Source organism: Equus przewalskii, chromosome 7 (assembly GCF_037783145.1).
Source record: "Equus przewalskii isolate Varuska chromosome 7, EquPr2, whole genome shotgun sequence".
Classification (NCBI taxonomy): domain Eukaryota; kingdom Metazoa; phylum Chordata; class Mammalia; order Perissodactyla; family Equidae; genus Equus; species Equus przewalskii.
The window spans coordinates 7,099,745-7,119,200 of NC_091837.1; the positions used below are offsets into that span (position 1 = coordinate 7,099,745).

Sequence of the window (19,456 nt, forward strand, 5' to 3'; positions counted from 1 at the left end):
TGAGAAATTGGACTTTAGCAAAATAAAAACTTTTGCTCTGTGGAAGACGGATAAGAGGATGAAAAGACAAATTACAGGTTGGGAGAAAATATTTACAAACCACGCATTTGACAAAGGAATAGTATCTAGAATACATAAAGAACTCTCAAAACTGAACATTAAGAAAACCAAACAGGGGCCAGCCCAGTGGTGCAGCGGTTAAGTTCGCATGTTCTGCTTCAGCGGCCTGGGGTTCGCCAATTCGGATCCTGGCTGCGGACATGGCACCGCTTGGCAAGCTATGCTGTGGCAGGCATCCCAAATATAAAGTAGGGGAAGATGGGCATGGATGTTAGTTCACGGCCAGTCTTCCTCAGCAAAAAGAGGAAGATTGGCAGCAGATGTTAGCTCAGGGCTAATCTTCCTCAAAAAAAAAAAAAAAAAAGAAAAGGAAAGGAAAGGAAAGAAAAGAAAACCAAATAATCCAATTAGAAAATGGGCAAAAGACATGCACAGACATTTCCCTGAAGAAGATACACACGGATGGCAAATAAACACATGAACAGATGTTCAACATCATTAGCCATTAAAGAAATGCAAATAAAAGCCACAATGAGATATCACCGCACACGTATTGACTAAAACAGTAGTTATAGCACTAAATGCTGGTGAGGATGTGGAGAAACTGGATTGCTCATATTGCTGGTGGGAATATAAAATGGTACAGCGTCTCCGGAAAACAGTTTATTTTAAAACTAAAAATGGACTTACCATATGACCCAACAGTTAAAACTTATTTTCTTGCAGAAACATGTACACAAATATTCATAGTAGCTTTATTCATAATAGCTCCAAACTGGAAACTACCCAGATGTCCTTTAGTGGGTGAATGGTTACACGAACTGTGCTGATCCATACCATGTAATACTAGTCAGCAAGAAAAGAAACTATTGATACATGTAATCATTTGGGTGAATCTCAAGGAAAATATGCTGAGTGCAAAAAGCCTCAAAAGGCTTTTTGTACTGCATGTACTGCATGATTCTATTTATATGACATTCATGAAATAACAATTATAGAGATGGAGACTAGATTAGTGGTTGCCAGGGGTTAAGGATGGGGAATACAGTGGGTGTGGCTACAAAGGAAATCAGGAGGGAGTTCTGTGATGGTTCAGCTCCACATGCAATAAAATTGCATAGAGCTACACAAACTAGCACACACACACACACACACACACACACACACACCAGTGCATATATATCCCTGTAAAAATCGAAATGAGCTCTGTGAATTGCACCCACATCAATGTCCTGGTTTTGATACTGTGCTACAGTTATGCAAGATGTTGCCATCAGGGAAGGCTGGGGGAAGAGTGCATGGGTCCTCCCTGTACATTTTTTTGGTACCTTCCAGTGAATCTATAATTATTTCAGAATAAAATGTTTTGTTAAAAAAGCGAGTTGATTGGGGCTGGCCCCGTGGCCGAGTGGTTAAGTTCGCGTGCTCCGCTGTAGGCGGCCCAGTGTTTTGTTGGTTCGAATCCTGGGTGCGGACATGGCACTGCTCATCAGACCACGCTGAGGCAGCGTCCCACATGCCACAACTGGAGGAACCCACAACGAAGAATACACAACTATGTACCGGGGGGGCTTTGGGGAGAAAAAGGAAAAAATAAAGTCTTTAAAAAAAAAAAAACTTAAAAAAAAAAAAAGTGAGTTGATTTAAAGAAAAATATTAAGTAAACAATAAGAGACATAGACATGGCAAAAATCATAAAGGCAGTAATGCAAATGACTTTCATTTGGAACACATTGTACTGATGGAAAGGGCACAGGGCTTGGGATCCTGGGTTCAAATCCCGTCTCTGTCACTTAAGAGCTGTGTGACTTTGGGTCAGTCTTTGCCGCAGTTTTCTTATCTGTGAAGTGGGGAGAATTATGCCCACTTGAGGGGATTGTATGAGGCTCAGAGGTGAGGGGGTATTCTGAAATAGCAGGTTTGAGGGTGAAGGGGCAGGAACCATCATCTCAGGTGGAACTCCCCGCCTCACCCATATGTAGGGCAGGCCCCTAGGTTTGTTCAGCTCCAGTGAGGGAGCTGGCTTTGAGTCACCTGAGGCAAGTGGAAGGTATTCCAGGTGGCCAAGGTTGGGCATGGGGTAGCCTGAGAGAGAAAGAAGAGCGTGACTCTTCTGTCCCTGGGCCCAGCATCTCCTCAGACCAGTCTGAGGTAACTGAGAATGACTATGCCAGAGTAGGCCCGGGTCAGATAAAAGGACCAGCTGTCCCACCCCAGCCAATAACCAATGACCCTTTCCTATGTTTTAGGAAACTGTTGAGCCCACAGGCTGGCCTTGCCTTCTGCCTTCCTATCTCCAGCAAGCCACGGGAGGGAGGAAAGGGCAGCAAGGGCTGGCAGACTGAAATGCCTTTCTGCTAAGATCAGAAACAAAGCAAAGTTGTCCATTTTTGCCACTTGTATTCACGTTGTACTGGAGGTTCGAGAGAGGCAAGAAGGCAAAAAAATGAAAGAAATTAAAGGCACCTATTTGGGCACAACCAGAAGGACCTACAGAAGGACAGCAGGCTCTTCTTACTCAGTGGAGAAGGGCTCTGAAATCTGAGAAGGTTGCAGACCTCCCGCCTTGACAGGCAGGACCAGAGTGCTTCATCCAGAACCTGCTCAATGCTGAGGGCCAGGTCACAGGCCCCAGAGGAACAGTTTACCAGCAAAAGCAGCAGCCTTCTGCACCCACAACGAACTCACCAGGAGGCGCTGGGAGACAACATAATGAAGTGACATTCGCATCCTAGGGCTAGTGAAGAGTGGTCACCTTCTTTCCTTAAGTGAGCACAAGGCTGATCCTTGACAGGTTGATGCGTGATGCAATACCTACAGGCGCCAAGATGCTAACATAAATGAGAGAAGCCCATTGGCTTAAAAATAAATAAATAAATAAAAACCAGTGAAATAAAGGACAAAACCCACATGATCATCTCAGTAGACACAGAAAAAGCTTCTGACAAAATCCAACACCCAGTCATGATAGAAATTCTCAGTAAACTTGGAATAGAAGGTTACTTCCTCAATTTGATGAAAACCTATAGCTAACATCATGCTTAATGGTAAAAGAATGAAATGCCTTTCTGCTAAGATCAGAAACAAAGCAAAGTTGTCCATTTTTGCCACTTGTATTCACATTGTACTGGAGGTTCGAGAGAGGCAAGAAGGCAAAAAATGAAAGAAATTAAAGGCACCTATTTAGGCACAACCAGAAGGACCTACAACTAGAATATACAGCTATGTACTGGGAGGCTTTGGGGAGAAGAAGAAGAAGAAGAAGAAAAAAAGATTGGCAACAGATGTTAGCTCAGGTGCCAATCTTTAAAAAAAAAAATCCCAATTTTTTAAAAAAGGCACCTATTTGGGAATAAAGAAGTAAAACTGTCTTTATTCACAGACAACATGGTCATGCATACAGAAAATCCTAAGAAATCTCCCTCTCATCACACACACAGACTGCTAGAACTAATAAATAAGCAATGAAATCACAGGATACAAGGTCAATATTAAGAAAAAAATCAATTGCATTTTTCTACACTAGCAACAAATAATTTAAAAAATGGAATTAGGAAAATAATTCTATTCACAGTAGCAACAAAAAGAACAAAATAGGGGCTGGCCCCATGGCCGAGTGGTTGGGTTCACGTGCTCTGCTTTGGTGGCCCAGGGTTTCACCGGTTCGGATCCTGGGTGTGGACATGGCACCACTCATTAGGCCATGTTGAGGCAGCATCCCACATGCCACAACTGGAGGGACCCATGGCTAAAATATACAACTATGTCCTGGGGGGATTTGGGGAGAAAAAGCAGAAAAAATTTAAAAGAACGCAAAATACTTGGGAATAAATTTATCGAAAGGAGTGCAAGACTTGTACACTGAAAATTATAAAACATTGCTGAGAGAAATTTAAGAATATTTAATTATTTGGAGAGAGATTCAGTTCATGGACTTATTATTGTTAAGATGGCAATTCTCCCCCAACTGATCTATAGATTCAATACAATCCCTGTAAAAATCTTGGCAAGATTTTTGTAGAAATTGTCAAACTAATCCTAAAATTCATATGGAAATGGAAGGGCCTAAAATAGACGAAAGAATTTGGAAAATGAAGAACAGTTGGGTGACTTACAATACCCAAGTTCAAACCCAACTTGCAAAAGGCTAGATACAGATCAATGAAACAGAATCAAGAGTCCTGAAATAAAGCCTTACATTTATGGTCAACTGATTTTTGACAAAGTGTCAAGGTAAATTGATAAGGAAAAGGTTCAATAGATGGTTCTGGTACAACTGGATATCTGTATGCAAAAGGATGAATTTATACCCTTCCTCACACTGCACAGAAAAATGAACTGAAAATGGATCAGACATAAATTTAAGAAGTGCTACTATAAAACCTCTGAAAGAAAACACAGGAGAAAAATTTTGTAATCTTGAGTTAGGCAGAGTTCTTAGATATGACACTAAAATGATGATCCACAAAAGAAAAAATGATAAATTAGGCTTCAACAAACAAAAAGCTTTTGTTCTGTAAAAGACACATAAGAAGATGAAAATACAAATTACAGACTGGAAAGAAATATTTTCAAACCATATATTTGATAAAGAACTTGTATCCATAATATAGAAATAACTCTTACAACTCAATAATAAGACAGCATAATTTTAAAAAACGGACGAGAATCCAATAACATATGATAAGAATTATACACCAAGACCAAGTGGAATTCATCCCAGGAATGCAAGATTGGTTTAGCATCCAAAATTTAATTAATGTAATACACAATATCAATACAATAAAGAACAAAAACTACATGATCATCTCAATAGATGCAGAAAAAGCATTTGACAAAATCCAACACCTTTTCATGATAAAAAGACTCCACAAAGTAGGAACAGAAGGGAACTTCCTCAATCTGATAAAAAATATCTATGAAAAACCTACAATGCTTTCCCCCTAAGATCAGCAACAAGACAATATGTCCACTCTTGTCGCTTCTATTCAACATTATATTAGAGGTTCTAACCAGAAAAATTAAGCAAGAAAAAGAACTGAATTGGAAAGGGAAAAGCAAAACTGTGCTTGCAGATGACAGCATTTGTAGATAGAAAATCCAAAGGAATACACTAAAAAAGCTAATAGTACTAATAAACGATTTCAGCAAGGTTGCAGGATACAAGATCAATATGCAAAATTATTGATTGTACTTCTATACATTTACAATGAACAATCTTAAAATGAAATTAAGAGAACAATTCTATTTACAATAGTTTCAGAAGGAATAAAATACTTAGGAATCACGTAACGAAAGACACGTAAAACATACTCTGAAAACTACAAATCATTGTTGAAAGAAATGAAGGAAGATCTAAATATGTGGAAAAAGATGTCATGTTCATGGATTGGAAGACAATATTGTTAAGTGTCAAGAGGCTCCAAATTGACTTACAGAGTCAACACAATCTCTATCAGAATCTCAGCTGCCTTTTTTGTAGAAACTGGCAAGCTGATTCTAGATTTCATGTAGAATTGCAAAGGATGCAAAATAACCAAAACAATCCTAAGAAAGAACAAAGTTAGAGGACTCACACTTCCCAATTTCAAAACTTACCACAAAGCAATAATAATCAAGACAGTGTGTTACTGGCGTGAGGAAGAACACATAAATCAATGAACTAGAATTGGGAATCCAGAAGTAAACCCATGTGTTTATGGTCAACTGATTTTTGATTAGGGTGCCAAGGTCATTCCATGGGAAAATAATGGCCTTCAATAAATAGTGCTGGGACAACTGGATAGCCATATGCAAAAGAATGAAGTTGGAACCTTACCTCACAGCATATGTAAAAATTAGTGAAAAAATAGACCAAAGACCCAAATGTAAGAGCTAAAATTATAAAACTCTTAGAAGAAAATGTAGGGTTAAATCTTCATGACCTCAGATTTGGCAATGGGCTCTTAGATATGACACCAAAAGCATGAGGGACAAAAGAAATATAGATAAATAAATTGGACTTCATTAAAATTAAAAACTTGTGCTTTGAAGGACACTGTCAAGAAAGTGAAATGACAACCTACAGAATGGGAGAAAATATTTGCAAATCATGTATCTGATAAGGGATTGGTATGTAGAACGTATAAAGAACTTTTATAATTCAATAATGAAAAGACTAATAACCCAGTTAAAAAATGAGCAAAGAACTTGATTAGCCATTTCTCCAAAGATAGACAACCCTTACACCATGTGAGAACACGGAGAAGATGGCTGTCTATGAACTCACGAGACACCAAATCTACTGATACCTTGATCTTGGACTTTCCACACTCCAGGACTGTGAGAAATAAATGTTTGTTGCTACCAAGAAGTGGGGTGCTACTGTAACAAATACCGAAAAATCTGGAAGCTGCTTTGGAACTGGGTAATGGGTAGAGACTGGAAGAGTTTTAAGGTGCATGCTAGAAAAAGCCTACATTGCTATGAATGGACTGTTAAGGGCAATTCTGGTGAGAGCTCAGAAAGAAAAGAGAGGAGCAACAGAGAAAGCCTCAGTGTTCTTAGACAATACCTAAGTAATCATGAATAGAATGTTGTTAGAAATATGGATAGGAAGGGTCCTTCTGTTGGAGTCTCAGGCGGAAATGAGGAACGTGCTATTGGAAACTGGAGAAAGGTCATCCTTGTTATAAATTGGCAAAGACCTTGGCTGAACTGTGTTTGTGTTACAGTGTTTTGTGGAAGGTAGTTCTAGGGAGGGATGAAATTGGATATTTAGTTTAAGCTATTTCTAAGCTAAGTGTTGAAGATGCAGCTTGGCTTCCCCTGACTGCTTACGGTAAAATCCGAGAAGAGAGAAAAGACTTAAAGATGGAATTGTTAAGCAAAAATGAAGCTGAAGTTAAAGATTCAGAAAATTCTCAGCTTATCCACATTGCAAAAAATGAGAACACTAACCGTGTGGCCAGGTGACCGTTTGATAAAGAGATTAGTTTGGATCAGCCATCTCAACAGAAGCCAGGTGCTGCTCTTCAAGACAATGGAAGGATGACCCTCAGGCAATTCAGAGGCCATTGGGGATACTACTCCTATCACAGGTCCAGAGTGCGAGGGCCTGGAGGGCAGAATATTTTCAAAAGGTGGGGCCACCTCTCTGGTTCAGGTGAGGCAGCATGCTCCTGCCCAGTGCTTCAGGGGTGAGGACCCCTGCTGCGCTGCCCCCGGCTTGGGCTGCACCCAGTGGAACCATGGCCTAAACAGGGCCACCTGTGAGAGTCACTGGACCCTAGCAGAGAACTGTGGTGCAGGCGGGGATGGAGCCCCAGCAGAGAGCCACTGCAAGGATGTCCCACTGAGCCATGGGGTCGTGATGTCACCCCAGTGGGCCTGGAAGGCAGAGCATTGAGCCAAAGAGGATTATCCTGGAGCCTTAGGATTTAATGTTGGTTGCCCTGCTAGGTTTTGGACTTGCTTGGACCTGACATCCTTTTCTTCTTCCCTATTTATCCACAGGAATGGGAATGTCTATCCTATGCCTGTCCCACTGTCGTATCTTGGAAGCACAAAACTTGTCTGGTTTCACAGATTCGCACTGGAGAGGAATTTGCTTCAGGATGAATCATACCTTGAGTCTCTCATTTCTGATTTAGATGGTAATTAGATGAGACTTTGGTCTTTAGACTTTTAAATTGTTGCTGGAATGAATGAAGACTTTAAGGGCTACTAAGATGGAATGAATGCATTTTGTATGCAAGAAAGATATGAATTTTGGGGGTAAAGGGGCAGAATTCTATAGACTAAAATTTTGTGTTTCTCCAAAATTCATCTAGTGAAGCCTAATCTCCAATCTGATGGTATTTAGAGGTGGGGCCTTTGGGAGGTTTTTAGGTCATGAAGGTGGGGCCCTCATTAGCTATGAGCGGAGCTAACGTGCTTATAAAAGAGACACCAGAGAGCTCGTCTACTCCTTCTGCCATGTGAGGACACAGTGAGAAGACAGCCATCTACGACCCAGGAAGTGGGCTCTCACCAGACACCAAATACGCCATTGCCTTGATCTTCAACTTCCCATCCTCCAGAACTGTGAGAAATAAATGTCTGTTGTTTATTAAAAGAAGAAGAAGAAGAAGAAGATATATAAATAGTCAATAAGCACATGAAAAGATGCTCAAATTCATTAGTCATCAGGGAAATGCAAATCAAAACCATGGGATATTGCTTCACTCTCACTAGAATGGCTATAATTAAAAAGTCAAATAATAACAAGTGTTGGTGAGGATGTGAAGAAATCAGAACCCTCATACACTGCTGATGGGAATGTAAAGAATGCACCCCTTTGGAAAACAGTGATCATTCAATGTAGAATTACCACGTGGCCCAGCAATTTCACTCCCAGGTACATACACAACAGAAATGAAAACATATGTCTATGCAAAAATTTGCACATGAGTGTTCATAGCAGCATTATACACAATAGCTCCAAATTGGAAAAAATCTAAATGTCCACCAATTGGTGAATGTGTAAACAAGATATGCTAACAATGGAATATTATTCAGCAATAAAAAGTAATGAAGTCCTGATACAAGCTACAACATAAAAAATGTTATGCTGAGTGAAAGTAGCCAGACACAAATGGTCACATATTGTATGATTCTGGTTATATGAAATGCCCAGAAAAGGCATATTTATAGAGACAGAAAGCAAGTCAATGTTTGCCCGGGGCTAAGGTTGGGAGTGGAGATGACCACGAATGGTCACAGGGTTACCTGTTAGGATGATGACGATATTCTAAACTGACTGTGGTGATGCTTGCATAACTCTATAAAGTTACTAAAAAATCATTGAATCGTATGCTTATCTGCGGTGAATTCTAGATATAAATACCTCAATTAAGCTGGGGAATAAAACAACTGGCCAAGGGTAGGCGGTGGGAGGCATGGATTAAACAAGTTTGACAATATAGAGATAATTATTGCAGGTGGATGATGGATAATGGGGATGTGTGGTGGGATCCACTGTGTCCCCTGAAAAGATATGTTAAAGTCCTAACCTTGACTACTTGTGACTGTGACCTTATTTGGAAATAGGGCTTTGCAGATGTAATCAAGTTAAAATGAAGTCCTACTGGATTAGAGAGAACCCTAAATCCAATGACTGATGCCCTTACAAGGAGAGGGAGATTTGGACCCACAGAGATGCTCAAGGAGAATATGTCATGTGAAGACGGAGGCAGATATTGGAGTTATGCTGCCACTAGCTAAGGAACACCAAGGATTGCTGGGAATTACCAGATGCTAGGAAGAAGTAAGGAAGGTTTTTTTCTTAGAGTCTTCAGAGGGAGCATGGCCCTGCTGACAATTTTTTTTTTTTGAGGAAGATCAGCCCTGAGCTAACATCTGCTGCCAATCTTCCTCTTTTTGCTGAGGAAGACTGGCCCTGAGCTAACAACCATGCCCATCTTCCTCTACTTTATATGTGGGATGCCTGCCACAGCATGGCTTGCCAAGCCATGCCGTGTCCGCACCCGGGATCCGAACCGGCGAACCCCAGGCCGCCAAAGCAGAACATGGGCACTTAACCGCTGTGCCACTGGGCCAGCCCCTAATGCTTTTAATCCCCTCATAAAAATAAGAACGAGTAGGATAACAAAAGAACACCCTCCACACATACCCACTAACACACACAGCTCCTGTTTGGGCCAACTGAGATTTCTGCTGCTTGTATCTGATCCTTAATTAACACTGGGAATATGGTTTCTTAAGTGCCTATTATGTGTCAAACACTATGAAGGCAACTTCCAAACTGTATTTCACTTAATCATCATGAGGTAGGTATTATTCATAAGAATTTTTTTACACATGAGGAAACTGAGGCATGTTTGCATATGTTCTCTATTCTACCATGACCTAAGAGTTGTTTCGAAACTTGACAGATATCAACTGGTCAAAAGAATGGACCCTGGAATCAGATGGACCTGGATTCAAGGCTCAGCTCTCAAGTTAAACACTATATGACCATGGGCAAGATACAAACTCTCCAAGCCTCAGTTTCCTCATATGTAAAATGAGAATATCGGTGCTTAATTCACGGGGCAATTGAAGGATTAAATGAGACAGTGTATGTCAAATGCTCAGCCTGGTTCCCGTAGATGCAACTAGGAACTAGGAGATGCAAGCAATCATTATTGTTTTTTTAAAATACCACTGCCAGCTGCAAGGATTTGTTTCTTTAACTGTAACTTCCCCCAGCATGTTTAAAATTACTGATTATAAAAACCCAACCAACATCAAACTTTCTAGAAAAATCCCCCTGTGAAGAAATCTTTTGGTTTTCTTTTAAAGCAAATGAGTTATAACCATTGTTTGTCATGTGTACAAATGGCCCACGGGCTCTGTAAAATGCCGTGTTGCTGTCCTTGCTGGGGAGCACTTGTTGCCAGGGACAGCATTCTCTCCCCTCCACCACATGCTGGGGCAGGAACTGCCTGTCCACAGAGTCCTGGTCTTTTGAATGTTTCTTCCTGCCTGCCCAGCACATGGCAGCAGACAGCCACTGGGGTTTTTGTTTTCCTTCCAGTTCAATGCTGTAGGGCTGACTTTTGAGGGAATAAACAAGTCCCAGGACAGAATCTGATTGGCTCAGCTGGAATTTGATGTCCACTCCTGGCCCAATCAGCTGTGGTCTGGGGGGGTGGTCATCTTAGCAGGGGGCTCTTGAGCACTGACTCTCTGAGAATCAGGAGCATGGGTCACCAGTGGCTGACAGGGCCATCCTGCTCATGCATCCAGACAAAAGAGGCTGATATGTACCTGGTATTTCAGGTGATGCCAGAGATGACAGCCACGGCCCACTGGGGAACATCACCGGGAGATGCTGTTAATAATTTTCTTTTTTGGATATGCACCAAATTTATGAATGGCCACCTGTGGGGATTAGGACTTCAGGACAGAAGAGAAAGATCTTCACTTTCTACACCTTTGTGTTGTTTAAAATGTTTTTCTTTTTAATACACTTCATTTTTTAGAACCTTTTAGATTTATAGAAAAATTGAGAAGATAGTACAGAGAATTTCTACATACCCCACATCCAATTTCTTTATTATTAACACCTTCCGTTAGTATGATACATTTGTTTACAGTTAATGAACCATATTGATAAATTTTTATTAACTAAAATCTATAGTTTATTTAGATTTTCTTAGTTTTCACCTAATGTCCTTTTTCTGTTCCAGGATTCCATCCAGCAGACCACACAACATTTAGTTGTCATCTTTCCTTAGGCTCCTCTTGGCTGTAACAGTTTCTCATGTTTCTTGTTGATGACCTTGACAGTTTTCAGAAATACTGGTCAAGTATTCTGTAGAGCGCCCCACTATTGGATTTGTCTGATGTTTTTCTCATAAGACTGGGTTCTTGGGAGGGACACCAGTGAGACCTCCATTTTCATTATATCCTATCAAGCATACATGCTATCCATATGATTTATGACTGTTGTTGTTGACCTTGATCACCTGGCTGAGGTAGCGTTTGTCAGGTTTCTCCACTGTCAAGTTACTCTTTGTTCCCTTGTTCCATATTGTACACTTCAGAAGGAAGTCAATACGCACAGCCTATGCCTAATGGGTGGAGAGTTCGCTCCCCCTCCTTGAGAGTGAAGTATCTACATAAATTATTTGGAATTCTTTTGTGCATTAGTTTCCTAGAGCTTCTGTAACAAATTACTGCAGACTCGGTGGCTTTAAACAACAGAAATTTATTCTCTCAGAGTTCTGGAGGCCAGAAGTCTGAGTCAAGGTGTCAGCAGGTCTTGCTCCCTCTGAAGGGTCAAGGGAAGAATCCTTCCTTGCTTAACTAATTACATTTGTAAAGACCCTATTTTCAAATAAAGTCACATTCTGAGGTGCCAGTGGACATGAGTTTTGGGGGAACATTAATCAGCCCACTCTATTCTGCATAGGAAATTTGCCTCTTTTCTCCCCTTTATTAATTTATTCAATCATTTATATTGTTATGGACTAACAGATATTTATTTTTTACTTTGGGTCATAATCCAATACTAATTTATTCTTTTGTTTCAATTGTTTCAGCTTCAACCATTAGGAGCTCCTTCAGTTGGCTTCTGTGACATATCCTCATTAATTTTCTTTTAAAGCATTTCCTTACTCTCTGGCACTGGAAGATGCTCCAGGCTCATCTTGTATATTTTCTGCTCCAGTCCTAGAATCAGCCCTTTCTCCAAGGAGCTCTGGTTCCTTTTATTGGAGAATGGTATTAGAAACCAAGATCTGGCCATTAGGCATTCTCCTGGCTATTGGGGTGTCGTTTCTTTTAGGCCCTCTCAGCTGACACAGCAAAAAAAAAAAAAGCGCTTTTATTAACTCACGTATATATACATATCTATAAATTTTTGTATATGTAACCATCTATATCTATATTAAGCAGAGCATGAGTTCATAATGATGTATCCAACTCTAATCCATTATCACATGGATCACTCGATAGCCTCCTCCCCTTGCTTATCTGTAAACTCTTATTCCCACAGTGAGAATGTTCCTGGCTTCCGCTATCTGACATCCATTTACTAAATTGTTCCATTCCAGTATATGTGTATAACAGAATCAGAATTGTTAACCTGCACCCTCATAGGAAACAACATTATCAGTTAGAGTACAGTGCTTATGTGCAGTTCCTTTCCCCTTCAGTCTTACAGACTCCACTTATTCCAAAGATTTCCGTAGATAGCACCCTCATTCCTTCAGTGAAGTGGTTTCATATATTCATACGTTCATACAGTTAAATTATCTTGTCACAGTCTGTATTCCTTCCTAGGATCCACCAACTACCTAAATGATTTTTAAAAATTTGTGTAAATTAAGGTTCACACTTTTTGCTATATAGTCTACAAGCTTTGACAAATGCAATAAAGAATCGTATCCATCATTACAGTATCATACAGAATAATTTTTTTAAAAAAGATTTTAGTTTTCCTTTTTCTCCCCAAAGCCCCCCAGTACATAGGTGTATGATTTTAGTTGTGGGTCCTTCTAGTTGTGGCATGTGGGATGCCACCTCAGCATGGCTTGATGAGCAGTGCCATGTCTGCACCCAGGATTCGAACCTGCGAAACCGTGGGCCACCGAAGCAGAGCGCACAAACTTAATCACTTGGTCCCAGGGCCGGACTCCCAGAATGATTTTTTTAACTAGTTTAAGCTCATCAGTGTTTTGGATTTTTTTGGGAAGATTGGCCCTGAGCTAACATCTGTTGCCAATCTTCCTCTTTTTTGTTTTTTTTACTTCCCAAAGCCCCCCAGTACATAGTTGTATATCCTAGCTGTAGGTCCTCCTAGATCTTCCATGTGGGATGCCACCACAGCATGGCTTGATGAGTGGTACTAGGTCCGTGCCCAGGATCCAAACCGGTGAACCCCAGGCTGAGGCAGAGTGCATGAACTTAACCACTCGGCCACGGGGCCAGCCCCCAGAATAATTTTATTGCCCTAAAATTTCCCTGTACTTCTCTGTTCATCCTTCTCCCCGAACCCCTGAGCCAATGTGTGTGTTTTTCCCAACACTCACCAAGCAATTAACCTGGAGATAGGGTCAGATCCCACGGGTTGAGGGCTCAGTCCTGCAAGACTGCCCATCCCCAGCCCCAACACTTCAGATGCCAGTCGCATATCCAGGTTGACAGCGGTGCTTCCGATCTACCAGCTGTAGATCGAAGGTTCCCATGATCCCCTCCTAGGGTTCAGTTTCATATAGCAGCTCACAAAACTCAGGACATTTTACTTACTAGATTACTGGTTTATTATAATAAGATATAATTCAGGAACAGCCAGATGGAAAAGATGTACAGGACAAGGTATGTGGGAAGAGCCATGGATCTTCCATGCCCTCTGGGCTTGCCACTCCCCCTGAATCTCCATGTGTTCACCAATCTAGAATCTCTCTGAACTCCATCCTTTTGGGTTTTTGTGGAGGCTTCATTATATAGATGACTGATTAAATCATTGGCCATTGGTGATTAAACTCAATCTCCAGCTCTTCTCCCCTCCTCAGAGGTTGCAGGTAGGGGATACGGTGGGGGGGGGGGGGCCGTGAAGGGCTGCAGGGGTGGGACTGAAAGTTCCAACCCTCTGATCACATGGTTGGCTCCCCTGGCAACAAGCCCCTATCCTTTGATTGCCTAAGGAATTTCCAAAACCCAACTCATTGACATAAGAAAAGATACTTTCATCTATCTCATCACTTAGGAAATTCCATCCAAGGGTTTTAGGCTCTGTGCCAGGAAGAGTGAGGAAGACCAAAGATATATTTCTTATTATAAATCACAATATGACACCTGTCATCCATTGATAATTTGACTGTTTCTATAGTTTTGTGTTTTCCAGTTGGGATCATACAATATATAGCCTTTTCACACTGGTTTCTTTCACTCAATAATATGCATTTAAGATTCTTCTATGTCTTTTCACGGCTTGATAGCTCACTTCTTTATATTGCTGAATAATAGCCTACTGTATGGATGTACCATAATTTGTTTATCGATTCATCAGTTGAAAGACATCTTGGTTGCTTCCAGTTTTGGGCAATTATAAATAAAATTGCTATAAACATTTCCATGCAGGTTTTTCTGTGAGACGTCGTTGATCATTTTGGGGGGCCTTGGGATCCTGGTTTTGACCCCTGATGATCCACGTTCTCAGATGTAATACGAGAAACATCATTCACGGGTTTGCAGCTTTATAGTGGTGGCTCAGGGGTTCACAGAGAGACTATCCCTCTAGCTTAGAGAATCCTCCATTCCCAGCCCATGGCTTTGACCGCCCAACACACTGACAACTTGCTGTTTCCTGCTCCAGCCTTTCCCTAGACTGCTCCACTAATGTCCCACCGCTCCCTAGTCCTCCACTACCACCTCTATGAATCTCAAACTGAACTCATCACCTTCTCCCTCAGACCTGCACTAGGTTCCTTACTCACTCTTTTGGTGGGGGCTCCTCTCCCCCGGCACTCATGCCCTCCTCCACTTCCCCTCACATCTGGTCACTTATCCAGCCTGTGGATTCACCCTGAGGTCTCTTCCTCCTCTGTTCCATCGCCACCAGTGCTCCCTAGGAGAGATCTTTCAAATCTTCTCCCCACCCTTTGAACGTGGTACTTCAGACAAACCATATCATTTCATGCCTCTGCACCTTTGCCTAAGCCGTCCCCTCTACCAGGGTATGCCCTTCCCCTCATTAACTCTCTGGGAAATTCCTATTCATCTTTCAAAACTCAGGCATCTGGAAAGCTCTTTTTATCTTCTATTTATACTCTTGCTACTCAAAGGATGGTCTGCAAATGACTATACTTTTGGCGTCCCTTGGGAACTGGTAGACATGCAGAATCTCAGGTTTATCCCAGACTGAGTGAATCAGGATCTGCATTTTAAATGATCCCCAGGTGATTCGTGTGCACCATAAAGTTCCAGAAGGTTCTAGGCCACTGCTGACACTGCCCTTCCATTGTGAGATGAATTGCATTGTTTTGTAATTATTTGTGTCTGTTTTCGCCTCAAGACTGTGAGTTCCCTGAGGTCAGGGTGAGGGTCCACGCTCCATTCACGGCTCAGCCCAGGCTATGGCAACTAAAATGGAGCCTGGATATTGTTTAACCCTCAGTGTTCTTCAGACCCAGGTCTGAGCCCAGTGGCAAGGAGAGGAATTATAGAAGTGAGGTTCTTCTCAAATATTAGAACAATATCCTCACAAAGATACTGTTAAACGATACATAATCCCTTTTTCTCCTTTAGGATGAATTAACAGATGAATCAAATGGAAAAACGAACAAGGGCTTATGTACAAGAATTGATATCGACCCTGATATCAGTTTCCCCACATTAAACCCAGCATATCTGGGGTTAAAACCAAAACACTCATTCCCTGCTTACTCTCTGGCTTCCTGGCTCCAGAATCCACTATCCTCCATGGAGACAGACACCGTCAAGGACAAGCACCTGGACTATCTCCTCCCGCAAAGAGATATGGGCTGGTGGGAAAGCTGCTGACCAGCAAGGTCATGGGCTCCCTTCTCTCTGCAAGTGTCTCAAGGCTGAAGACAGGCTGGTGGGAAAGCTCCAACCAGCAAGGCCATATGCTCCCCCTCCCCTACCTAAAACCCCAAATAAAAACCCTTCCTTTTAGCTTTTCGGGGAGTTTGGGATTTGAGCATTAGCTGCCCTCTCTCCTTGCTCAGCGCTGTGCAAAAATAAAATCCCTACTTTCTTCCACCACACCCGGTGTCAGAGATTGGCTTGCTGCGCAACGGGTGAGCAAACTCACTTTAGGTTCAGTAACAGAATGTTTATCATTATAAAAAATTAGAAAAGAGTTAAATGTCCAATTATATGCAGCTGTTAAAAATGGTGTTATATGAATACATATTAATACTGAAGGATAATATGCATCATAAAAAGACTTATGAATCTTTCTTTCTTTTTTTTTTGAGGAAGATTAGCCCTGAGCTAACTACTGCCAATTCTCCTCTTTTTGCTGAGGAAGACTGGCCCTGAGCTAACATCCATGCCCATCTTCCTCTACTTTATACGTGGGACGCCTACCACAGCATGACTTTTGCCAAGTGGTGCCATGTCCGCAACCAGGATCTGAACCAGCGAACCCCGGGCCGCAGAGAAGTGAAATGTGCAAACTTAACTGCTGTGCCACTGGGCCAGCCCTCTAAGTTTTAGAAATGATAAATTATGTGTAAATTTAACGAATCCAAACAATATAGAACGATATGTGGGTAAGCATTAAAAGTAACAGTCTGTCCTGCAGCATGTATTAACTCATGAGCTATCATCCTCCCAGAATTTCTGGTCCACATATAAAGAGTGAAGCAATGTCTTATGCAGTGTGAGGTGATGGTTTCTAAAGTCAGCTCATAATGTAAAGTTTTATTGTTGTCAAAATTGTCCTTAAAATATTTCACATTTTGTACAGTTCAATAGATGTAGTGTGAAAATTAATAAACAGAAACCTCATTTAAAATAAAGTCAGGAGGTGAGAAGAGAGAACTCTCACGCACGTGCCACTCAACTACACTACAGACTCCAACATGAAGAGTGGCACCTCGTATCTGTGAGAGGAGGTGATACTGCTTACTGCCCCAGGAGAAGGAAGGAAGAAAGTCCACCTCGCCCAGCAACAGCTCAGCCAATGAGAGACGGCCATAACTCAGCCAATGAAAAGCCAGCATACTTGAACTCCTAGTCTCTTCCAGTACTTTTCCTTTAAGACAGCCCTTCCCAGCTTCATAAATGAACTTCCTCTGCTCTGTTTCTCTGGACTTGCTTGTGGTTCACCATAGACCACATGTCCCCAATTGCAACTCTTTGCTGTTCTCTAATAAACCCATTCTGCTGGTAAAATAACTGGCTGTTTATTTAAGTCAACAGTGGTCATAAGGTATACCATACTTTCTTTAGTCAGTCCACCTAGTTTTCCTACATCAGGAAACAGATCCCTTTTTCCAGGTGTGTATCCGTTTGCATTTAGGGGCCAAGTTGAAATATACATACATATACATATATCTTTATCTCTGTATCTATGTATCTCTCTCTCTCTTTTATCCGCAATCCCTTTGAGTTGTATTTGGGTAATTTAAATTGAACTCTTTTTTCCCCCACAAAAATTCGAGAACGTATTTTTCTGAAATTTGCTTTCCTCAATATTTTTCCAAGTCCCTTCACGTAAGACGACCTTAGTCCTTTCAATAGCTCCATTGTTGTTTACGGGGTACCATAATTCGACCACTCCATTCGCTTGTTGACGGACATTTCAGTTGTTAGCCATTTTTTGGTTTTGTGAGCAATATTGCCATTAATATTCTTTTACGTATATAATTGGTTTTCTTTTACAAAATAACTTTTCATGGTTTCAAAATAATGCATATTTGTGGTTAAAGTTTTAAAGAAAATTACAGAAAAGCATAACGCATAAAGATGAAAATTAAAAATCACCCTTAATTCCATCATCATGACAATTGAGTCTCAGTTTTCAAAATAAAATTCTTTTTTTCTTAAAGATTGGCATCTAAGGGGCCGGCTGGTGGCGCAGCAGTTGAGTGCGCAGTTTGGCTTCAGCAGCCCAGGGTGTTCGCTGGTTCGGATGCCAGGTGCAGACATGGCACGGCTTGGCAAGCCATGCTGTGGTAGGTGTCCCGCATATAAAGTAGAGGAAGACGGGCACAGATGTTAGCTCAGGGCCAGTCTTCCTCAGCAAAAAGAGGGAGATTGGCAGCAGATTTTAGCTCAGGGCTAATCTTCCTAAAAAAAAAAAAAAAGATTGGCACCTTAGCTAACAACTGTTGCCAATCTTCCCTTTTTTTTTTTTTTGGGTTTTTCTCCCCAAATTCCCCCCAGGACATAGTTGTATATTTTAGTTGTGGGTCCCTCTAGTTGTGGCATGTGGGATGCCGCCTCAACATTGCCTAATGAGCAGTGCCATGTCAGCACCCAGGATCCAAAATGGCGAAACCCTGGGCCACCGAAGTGGAGAGGGCCAACTTAACCACTCAGCTATGGGGCTGGCCCCCAAAATAAAATATTTATTTTACAAGAATTTAATAGAAGAAAAAGAATTGAAGTGAAACCAAATTCTCCCTTCACCTCCAAAAATTCTTCTATATTTAAAAAGAGGTTATGAAATAGTAAGAGAATGGGAACATTGTGTTTTTGGTTAAACTTTGTTTTTCTTAATAGATATAACTTTAAATTTCCATGTAATAAAACTTCGTTACCTGGTAAATGAAAATCAGAGGACAACTGTGATGGCTAAATAGACAATAAACACACACACATTTAAAAATTTATTGAAAGGAACAAAGTTTAAAGCCTGAACCCACTAGAAGAAAGTAATTGAGAAAGGCTGATCTTCAAGAAAATATCCATTAAAAGTGACAAATTGCTTGTAGGAAAAGAAAAAAAAAAGACATCCTGGGAAAATGCTTACACCTGCTATCTATTATAAAGTCAACAAAATTAATCATGATTCAGAATATTAATCTTACTCATCCCTCAATTTTTTTGTCTAATAGGGGTTGGGCACTGTTTCATGCTTGTTAAAAAATCAAAAGCCACCTTGCTAAGCTTTGAACATGCACATTCATGCACCTCTGCTCAATGCCTGGAGGCCCAGGGGAATCTTTTATAACGTGTTTTGGACTTGCTTGAAATCAGCTTCCTAATGTCAGTGACAGAGAACTTAAAGGTGACCCCTTCAAGGATAACTTGACAATCTGCTTTGTAAGCCAACTAGAGACCATAATTCAGAATCTTGCCTTATTTGGTGCACTTTCTTTTTCTCCCCTCTTTATCTATTTACTTTGATTTTTGCACAGAGAGACCTGTGGAACTTGCTCTTGAGTGACAT

The 19,456-nt window shown here is 41.1% G+C and overlaps 1 long non-coding RNA gene across 1 annotated transcript in view; it reads left to right on the forward strand.

Annotated features, from left to right (window-relative positions):
- The window catches only part of LOC139084685 (uncharacterized), a 55,800-nt gene extending 38,346 nt beyond the window's left edge, over positions 1-17,454 (forward strand). The window contains exon 3 of the long non-coding RNA XR_011542252.1: positions 16,537-17,454. This is a non-coding gene — a long non-coding RNA (uncharacterized lncRNA). The remainder of the gene's footprint in view (positions 1-16,536) is intronic.
- The last annotated feature ends 2,002 nt before the right edge of the window (positions 17,455-19,456 follow it).